Source organism: Bison bison, unplaced genomic scaffold, assembly GCF_000754665.1.
Source record: "Bison bison bison isolate TAMUID 2011002044 unplaced genomic scaffold, Bison_UMD1.0 scf7180017864263, whole genome shotgun sequence".
In the NCBI taxonomy this organism is placed as follows: Eukaryota; Metazoa; Chordata; class Mammalia; order Artiodactyla; family Bovidae; genus Bison; species Bison bison.
The window spans coordinates 9,206,361-9,214,947 of NW_011494835.1; positions in this window are offsets into that span (position 1 = coordinate 9,206,361).

The following is an 8,587-nucleotide window of genomic DNA, read 5'->3' on the forward strand; positions in this document are numbered from 1 at the left end:
GACTTAGCCTGAAGAAGATTGCTATAGTATGCAGGAGATAGCCAACATACTCAAAATGTCCAAATAAGCACTGAAAATCATTTGCACCAGCTTGGTTATGTTCATTGCTTTGATGTTTGGATTCCACATAAGTTAAGCAAAAAACAAAACAAACAAACAAAAAACCTTAACTGCATTTCTGCATGCAATTCTCTACTTAAAGGTAACAAAAATGTTCTGTTTTTTAAAAAAAAATTGTGACAGGTGATGAGAAATGGATACTGTACAATAATGTGGAACAGAAGAAATCATTGGGCAAGTAAAATAAATCACCATTCAACCACACTGAAGGCAGATCTTCATCCCGAGAAGATGATGTGTATATGGTGGGATTGGAAGGGAGTCCTCTACTGGAGCTCCTTCTGGAAAACCAAATGATTAATTCCAACAAGGAATGCTCCCAGTTAGACCAACTGACAGCAGCAAATGATGAAAAAGTGACCAGAATTGATCAACAGAAAACACATCATCTTCCATCAGGATAACTCAGGACAGCATGTTTCTTTGATGACCAGGTAACACTATGCAGCTTGGCTGGGAAGTTCTGATTCATCTGCCATATTCACCAGACTTCCCAGGCGGCAAGAATACCGGAGTGGGTTGCCGCACCCTCCAGGGTATCTTCCTGACCCAGGGATCAAACCCTTGTCTCTTATGTCTCCAGCACGGGAAGTGGGTTCTTTACCACCAGTGCCCTATGGGAAGCTGGTATTGCACCTTCCAATTTTCGTTCATTTCAGATTTACAACAGTCTCTATGGAAAAAAAAAAAAAAACCCCGCCAATTACCTGGAAGACTGTAAAAGCCCTAGAAGAGTTCTTTATTCAAAAAGATAAGTTTTGGGAAGATGGAATTATGAAGTTGCCTCAAAAATGGCAGAAGATAGTGGAATAAAATGGACAATGCATTGTTCAATAAAGTTCTTTATGAAAATGAAAAATGTGTCTTTTACTAAAACATGGAAGGAACTTTTTGGCCAACTCAATATATTTTTGCTTGGTTTCAGTCTATTAACATATTTGAATATTGAAACAGCAGGCACTTGCTGTTTCTATACATTCTACTTCATTCTATGGAGTATATTTCATTTGTTACTAGTGGCCACTTTTACAGCTCTCTTTAAACTTCCACAAATAAGTGCTCCCACTTCCCTCTTTGTTTAAAGTAAGAGAAATGAAAATTAGAGAAAGAGTGGACTAGATGTTATCTGGAGCCAACCTCAATGTTTTCATCTGATATCTGTCACCTAGGGGGAGATTTAATTAGACAGCTACTGTTCTCACTGTTATGCTGTGAAAATTTTTATTTCAGCGGATTAGTTTGTCTTCTAAAAAGAAATATATAATGCACCCCTATGGGAAAGCTTCCACATTTGTTATATCCATGTAAAAATACAGTCTGCCAAGTTAACTATAAATTAAAACAAAGTTCACTTTACATAAGTAATTTGTTCAAAAATTATGAAAAGAATGAGTTTAGAGCAAGGACTCAGGGGGTAAAAAAATGACAAATAATGCAAAAGTACAAATAACAGAAAAGGGAAGTGTTGCGGGACACTGGATATGAATGTGTTTAGGGACAAAGAAATTATGAATTGTCATAGAAAATACGTAACTAGGCTCCCTGAGACCAAGAGCTCACAAGCTGCCTCGAACACTAAAGTGCAAGCATATATCCCATCAATCTGAGTTCAGTCTGTCTCATGCAGCGTGGAGGTCAGAACCATTTCACTCATCACTCATACAACTTTAAACACAGTTCCCCAACGAAGAGAACCAGTCTACCAGATACTGCTAATTTTGCTGATGAGATCTCAAAATTCAACTCAAGATACCAAATATTTACTGGCCAAATAGAAAGTGCCCTTCACTCACAGCTTGCCTCTTAAAGCATTAATTGTGGAAGGTGGGAAAATAATATTTTACTTTGACTTTAAAGATAAGAGTGACTATCAGAATTTCTACAAAATTATGCAGTCCCTGATTATAACAGCTGCTGGACAATTTGCAAAACCATTTGGGGGGTGTGGGTGAGGTGGTTAAGAGATGAAGCACAAAAATGTAGTAGACATACCAGAAAGCCACATGAAGAATCTTTGAAATGATAACCAAATGAAGCCTCTGGGAAGAGAATGCCTTGCCAAATGCAGGTATTCATCTATCATATTCTGAAATATAGTTTCTTCTTTTTATTGTTCAAATGAATTCATTGAAAATAAGCTTTGCAATACTCATTGTCAATCAAGAAAAAGTAAAGCACCACATAGTGGGAAGAATTATTACTATTAGAGTTTTAGACCTTTCTCTGTAACTAATGGTTAAACCTGGGTAATTCATGACCTGTCAGGTCACAGTTTCCTCACCAATAAGACTGCAGTTAAATACCTCTTCCCATGCTCCTCAAGCCCCTGTTTTGTAGTTTGGCTCCCTGTAGACTATGGTGGGGAAATGCAGATGTTGGTCCTTGGTTGCTTTTGATTTGCACATGTACCAGTATCTCTGGGACCTCCACTCATAGTGATGCTGACCACATCTACAACTCCTCCTCTCTTGGGTACAACTTGTTGACCTTGGGTGTTAGTGGAGAGGTGGAGGTCGCCTTCCTTGTCATCTAGATCCTTCCAGACCATAACACCAACACAGTGGGGCCAAATGACTGTATTACTGAAGGACTGGGTATGTTACAAGGGAAATTATGAGGAGGGCAAACATCAGCAACAGGCACTCAATATCTTCCTGATTAAGTGCTGAGAAGGAAAGAGTACCATTCTGAAGTATATCTTCCTTCTTAGCTAGGCTTGCCCACAGTTGGATTCTATAGAACAGTGGAGGTGAGAACCAAGAAACTTTGTATCTCAGGCTTCTCAGAAAGAGTGGAGATGAGTCTTCCTGCTGCTGCTGCTAAGTGGATTCAGTCGTGTCCGACTCTGCGACCCCATAGATGGCAGCCCACCAGGCTCTGCTGTCCCTGGGATTCTCCAGGCAAGAACACTGGAGTGGGTTGCCATTACCTTCTCCAATGCATGAAAGTGAAAAGTGAAAGTGAAGTCGCTCAGTCATGTCCAACTCTTAGCAACCCCATGGACTACAGCCTACCAGGCTCCTCCATCCATGGGATTTTCCAGGCAAGAGTACTGGAGTGGGGTACCATTGCCTTCTCTGATGAGTCTTCCAGGTTCTGTTAATTGTTCAGAAATGTAAACTGTAATAGCATTTGTTTCTAGAGCTTTTACTAATACTTCTAAATTTTTAATGGTTATGTATGTTGAATTATAATATATGTTCACATCTTCCCAAAACAATTTCATTCACTCATTCATTTTTCCAGTATTAAATGAGAGGTTGTGATGTTCTTAGTTGCTCAGCTGTGTCCAACTCTTTGGGACCCTACAGACTGTAGCCCGCCAGGCTCTTCTGTCCATGGGGATTCTCCAAGTAAAAATACTGGAGTGGGTTGCCATGCCCTTCTCCAGGGGATCTCCCCAACCCAGGGATCGAATCCTGGTCTCCTGCATTGCAGGTGGATTATTTACATCTGAGTCACCAGGGAAGCCCAAGAATACTGGAGTGGGTAGCCTATCCCTTCTCCAGGGGATATTCCCAACCCAGGAATTGAACCAAGGTCTTCTGCCTTACAGGTGGATTCTTTACCAGCTGAGCTACCAGGGAAGCCCAAATGAGAGCCTACTGTCTGCCAAAAGCCTACTCTCTGCCAAGTTGATAGTAAAATAGTACACAAATCACTTAAGTGAGAAAATCCTGATGGTGATTAGTGATTTTAAGATACTATTAATAAATAGGGAGATGAGTGAAAGTTGCATAAAAGGGATGCTACTTATAATAATCATGAAGGTCTCTCTGAGGAAATAATATCGAGTTGAGATTTTGTCTATGAAATTAAGATAGTAATTGTATCTAACTTTGAAGTCTTTTGTAGGGATTAAATGAGACCATATGACTATAAACATATGCATATATATACACACACACACATATATGTATATAGCAGCTTCCCTGGGGGCCCAGTTGGCAAAGAATCCGCCTGCATGGCAGGAGACACAAGTTCAACCTCTGGGTGGGGAGGTTCCCCTGGAGATGGTAATGGTAACCTTTTCCAGTATTCTTGCCTTGAACATGCCATGGACAGAGGAGCCTGGTGGGCTCTAGTCCATGGGATGACAAAGAGTTGGACATGACTTAGAGATTAAACCACTGCCACATATATATGCACATACTTTAGCTGAAAAGAATCAATAGGATTAATATATACAAATAGAGATATATCCTTATATTCCAGCAAGAGTGGGTGTTGTGACTTGAGCCTGAAGGTCATCTGGAGGGAGAAGAAAATTCCTTTTCAAGAATCTCAGTCCTTTAAAGCTTTCACCTGACTAGCTGAGGCCTATCCACTTAGGGAGAGCAATCTGTTTTACTCAAAGTCTACTGATTTAAATATTAATCCCATCTGAAAGATACCTTCACAGCAATATATAGTCTGATATTGCCAAAAACCCACACCTCCATCTGGTCAAGCTGATTGATGTATGGGTTTCAGAGGTACAGGCAGACTCAGATTCCTGGCAAGCATTCTTCCATGGATGCTCCTTGATAGAAAGTGCTTATACTAAATGCCAGTATAAATCATACTTTATTTTAGTTACATGCATTACAGTGTACGTACACCACTGTTCCAGGTATACGGTATGACTATTTTTCCTTCAGCTTAGCTGAATGAACAAAATGCTTTCTCAAAGTAATTTCCCACAAGTTTATTCCAACATAACAGTATCGAAGAGACCCTGGGAGGAGAAAAGGAGTCTTTCCTTTGTGCATATGAAGGTATGGGTTTGGTTCTTGGTCATTCATTAAATTGAATAAAACAAATATTTTGCAAGTTTGATAAATAAGTTGGTTGTCAAAATAAGGTATCTCAGTTCTACTCACTATTTCTGTAACATAATGCCTAGAGTTTTAAGGTAATAATCTGCAATGTACATAATGACTTATGTACATAAATATTTAGAATTATGAAAATGAACACAAACTAAATATTTAATAGGCAAATGCCTAATTATACTAGAATGTTTTTAAGTCTTTCAAAATGTTTTATGAGTTTTTATAAAAGCATGGAAAACTGCTTATAAATTTATGCAATTAAAGTAAAACTCTGTCTATAATACCCCAATTATGTAAAAAATGCCTAAACTAGAAGGATATTTTCCTTAAAAATATAGTTATTATCTATAATGACTATTACCTCTGGATGGAAGTATTATGGATGATCTTATTTTGCTTATTTATATTATTAAAATTAGCTTTTATGCCATATATGTACATTTTTATAGTAAGTAAAACATTAGCCTAAAATTAAAAATTAAAAAAAACCCCTAGGTATCCTAGTTCCATGTGGTGAGCATAAGTGGCATATTTGTGGCATATGATCTCTTTAATGCTCATCTTTTTTATACTAATAAGAAAAACATAGCAATATGCATAGTCCATTCTATTGGTTATCACACTTATCATTTAATTTAGGGGATAAATTTGAGGGAAAAAAACCTAAAACCATTTCTCAGTTTAAATCTGTACCTCTAGATCTTCACACCATGGTCTTAAAACTGATGACCAGTGTGTGACTGTGCTCACATTATTTCCCTGCCTGGCATGCTCACATCTTCTCTTCCTTCACTTTGTTCTGCCTTCAACATCCTCACAAGACACCTCCAAGAAGTTCTCAGATACCTCAAGCCCAGCGTAATCTTTCTTTCTTATATTCAGCACATGTTTTACAATTGATGTGAACTGAACCCTTAACTCCACCTGCTCTCCTCATTAATTGCCTTTTATTTCCATTGACCTTCCTTCAGATTTATCATCAAGTCTTCTCAACAAAGCTTACTAAAAGCGCCATTCTTGGAATTAGTTTTATTATAGCAAGTGTTTATTATAGCAGGCTTCCCAGATGGTGCTAGTGGTAAAGAACCTGCCTGCCAATGCAGGAGGCACCAGAGAGGCAAGTTCGATTCGTGGGTTGGGAAGATCCCCTGGAGAAGGGCATGGTAACCCATTCCAGGATCCTTGCCTAGAGGATCCCATTGCCAGAACCCAGTGGGCTACAGTACATAGGGTTGCAAAAAGTTAAACATGACTGAGTGTGCACTCATGATGGAATGATGGCATGATGGCAAGAGTATACAAACTAGAATTAGCCAAGAGAAGAGATAAATAGGGCAAAGTTGGGGAGAGTTCCAAATGCAAAGTTTCCAGAAATGTGTTAACTTCTCAGAACCAAAATGTGACAATACTCAAAAAGTGTTGCCAACCAGCGTACTTCACCTAAGCTACACTGTCCAAGGTTTTGCTGAGTGTTCATTCTGTGGGCCTGACTGATTAAAAAATTGGCCATGTGACTGAACTAAATGTCCATCCTCTTACCCTCCTCCTCAGAGGCAGGACTAATATCACCTGGCTCAAAGCTCCATCTCTCAACTTGCACAAATGGTCTTTCTGGCATGGCCAGTTTCCCTCTTGAGTCATCTCATTAGCATAAACTTATCCAAGAGCCCAAGATTTACCTTGTCAGCATAAACTATCAAATGTGGTTCAGGGACCAACCCTGGATAACAGTCCTATCACTCGGGAAATTTGAAAGATTAGAAGGTTATTTCTTCAGTACTGGGTAAAACAGCCAGCCAAATCCTTTTTCACACAAAATTAAATATACAAGTTTAACAGTCTTATTCTTACCAAGCAGAAGAAAATTTGGCTCCTTAGATTTCCATGTGTGCATTTTTAAACTTAATGAGAAAAAGGTCAGTGTCCATAATTTATCTAAATCTTGACTCTGCTTACATTTATTAAAATGAACAAGACACAATATTGAGCAATTAGATATTGTTCATATCTTAAAGATTTTCATTTGAAACAGAAGGGGAGATATTTTTGCTGCCAAGTGCTGAAAAAATGTGAACACTTTTTGCTATCTGGGTTGAAATCATGAAAAATGAAAGAGTAAACAATAGGATTAAAAATAAGTGAATTTAAAACAGATCAAAGACCTAAACTTAAAAGCTAATACTATAAAACTCTTTGGAAAAAAATAGGAAAATCTTCATGACCTGAATTCAGCAATAACTTTGCAAATATGACACCAAAATCACAGGCTACTAAAGAAAAAAAATTGAAATTCATCACAATTAAAAACTTTCATGCAAAGTAGACTATAAAAAGTGAAATGGCAACCGACAGGAGAAGAACTTCGCAAATCACATATCTAATATGGATGTAATATTGAGAATGAAGAACACCTACAACTTAATAGAAGAAAAATAGCTCAATTATAAACACAAGCAAAGGGGGGGAGCTAATAACCAAATGCAGCAGTGTTAAATAAGCAGCAAACAACTGTATCCAGAATATTAGAAATTATAACTAGCTAGTATATTTACAAAAAAATGTATGCCTAGAAAAGTGAAGAGGAATAGATACAAAAATGTTTAGCAATTGTTAACGTGTTGGTGGGCTTTTAATTTCTTGTTCATACTGCTCTGAATATGTCAAAATTGCTAGAATGAGTATGTACTGATTTAATAAGAGGAGGGACATTTGAAACAAATGAGATGAAAAAAATGGGCAAAGGACTTGGGTAGACATTTCCCCAAAGATATACACACAGACAATAAACAAATTAAAGTATACACATCACCACTAATAATTTGAGAAACCAAAACCATACTGATATACTACTACCTCACACACAGTAGGATGGCTATTATCAAACACACACATAAAAACAAACAAAAAAAACTCAGAAAATAAGTATTGGCAAGGATGTGGAAAAATTGGAATCATTGTGCACTGTTTTTGGGAATGTAGAATTATGTATCCACTATGGAAAACAGTATGGTGGGTCCTCAAAATATTAAAAATGGATTTAATAATTCATAATCTGATAGTTACACTTTTGGTTATATGCATGTAAAATTAAAAGTAGGGAGTCAAAGATATTTTTGTCTACTCATATTCATAGTGGCATTATTCACAAATGCCAAAAGACAGAAATAACCCAAGTGTGCATCAACAGATGATCGAACAGATAAAATGTGATACATACAACGGAATGTTACTCAGCAACCAAAGGGAATGATGTTTTGATGCATGCTACAAGGAGAAATGTGGGTTTGATCCCTGTGTCGGGAAGATCCACTGGAGTAGGAAATTGCAACCCCTCCAGTATTCTTCCCTGAGAAATACCAGGGACAGAGGAGCCTGGTGAACTGCAGTCCTTGGGGTCGCAAAGAGCTGGAAATGACTGAGCACACACACACACACAACAGGCTGGACCTTGAAAACATGCTAACGGAAATAAGCCAGAATCGGAAGAAAAACTATTTATGATGCCACTTATATGAAGTATCTAGAATAAGGCAAATTCTTGGGGACAGAAATTGTTACCATCACCTAGGGGCTGGGCCAATAGGGAATCATTGCTTAATAGGCATCGCGTTTCTATTTGAGATGATGATAAAGTTCTGAAAATAGAGATGGAT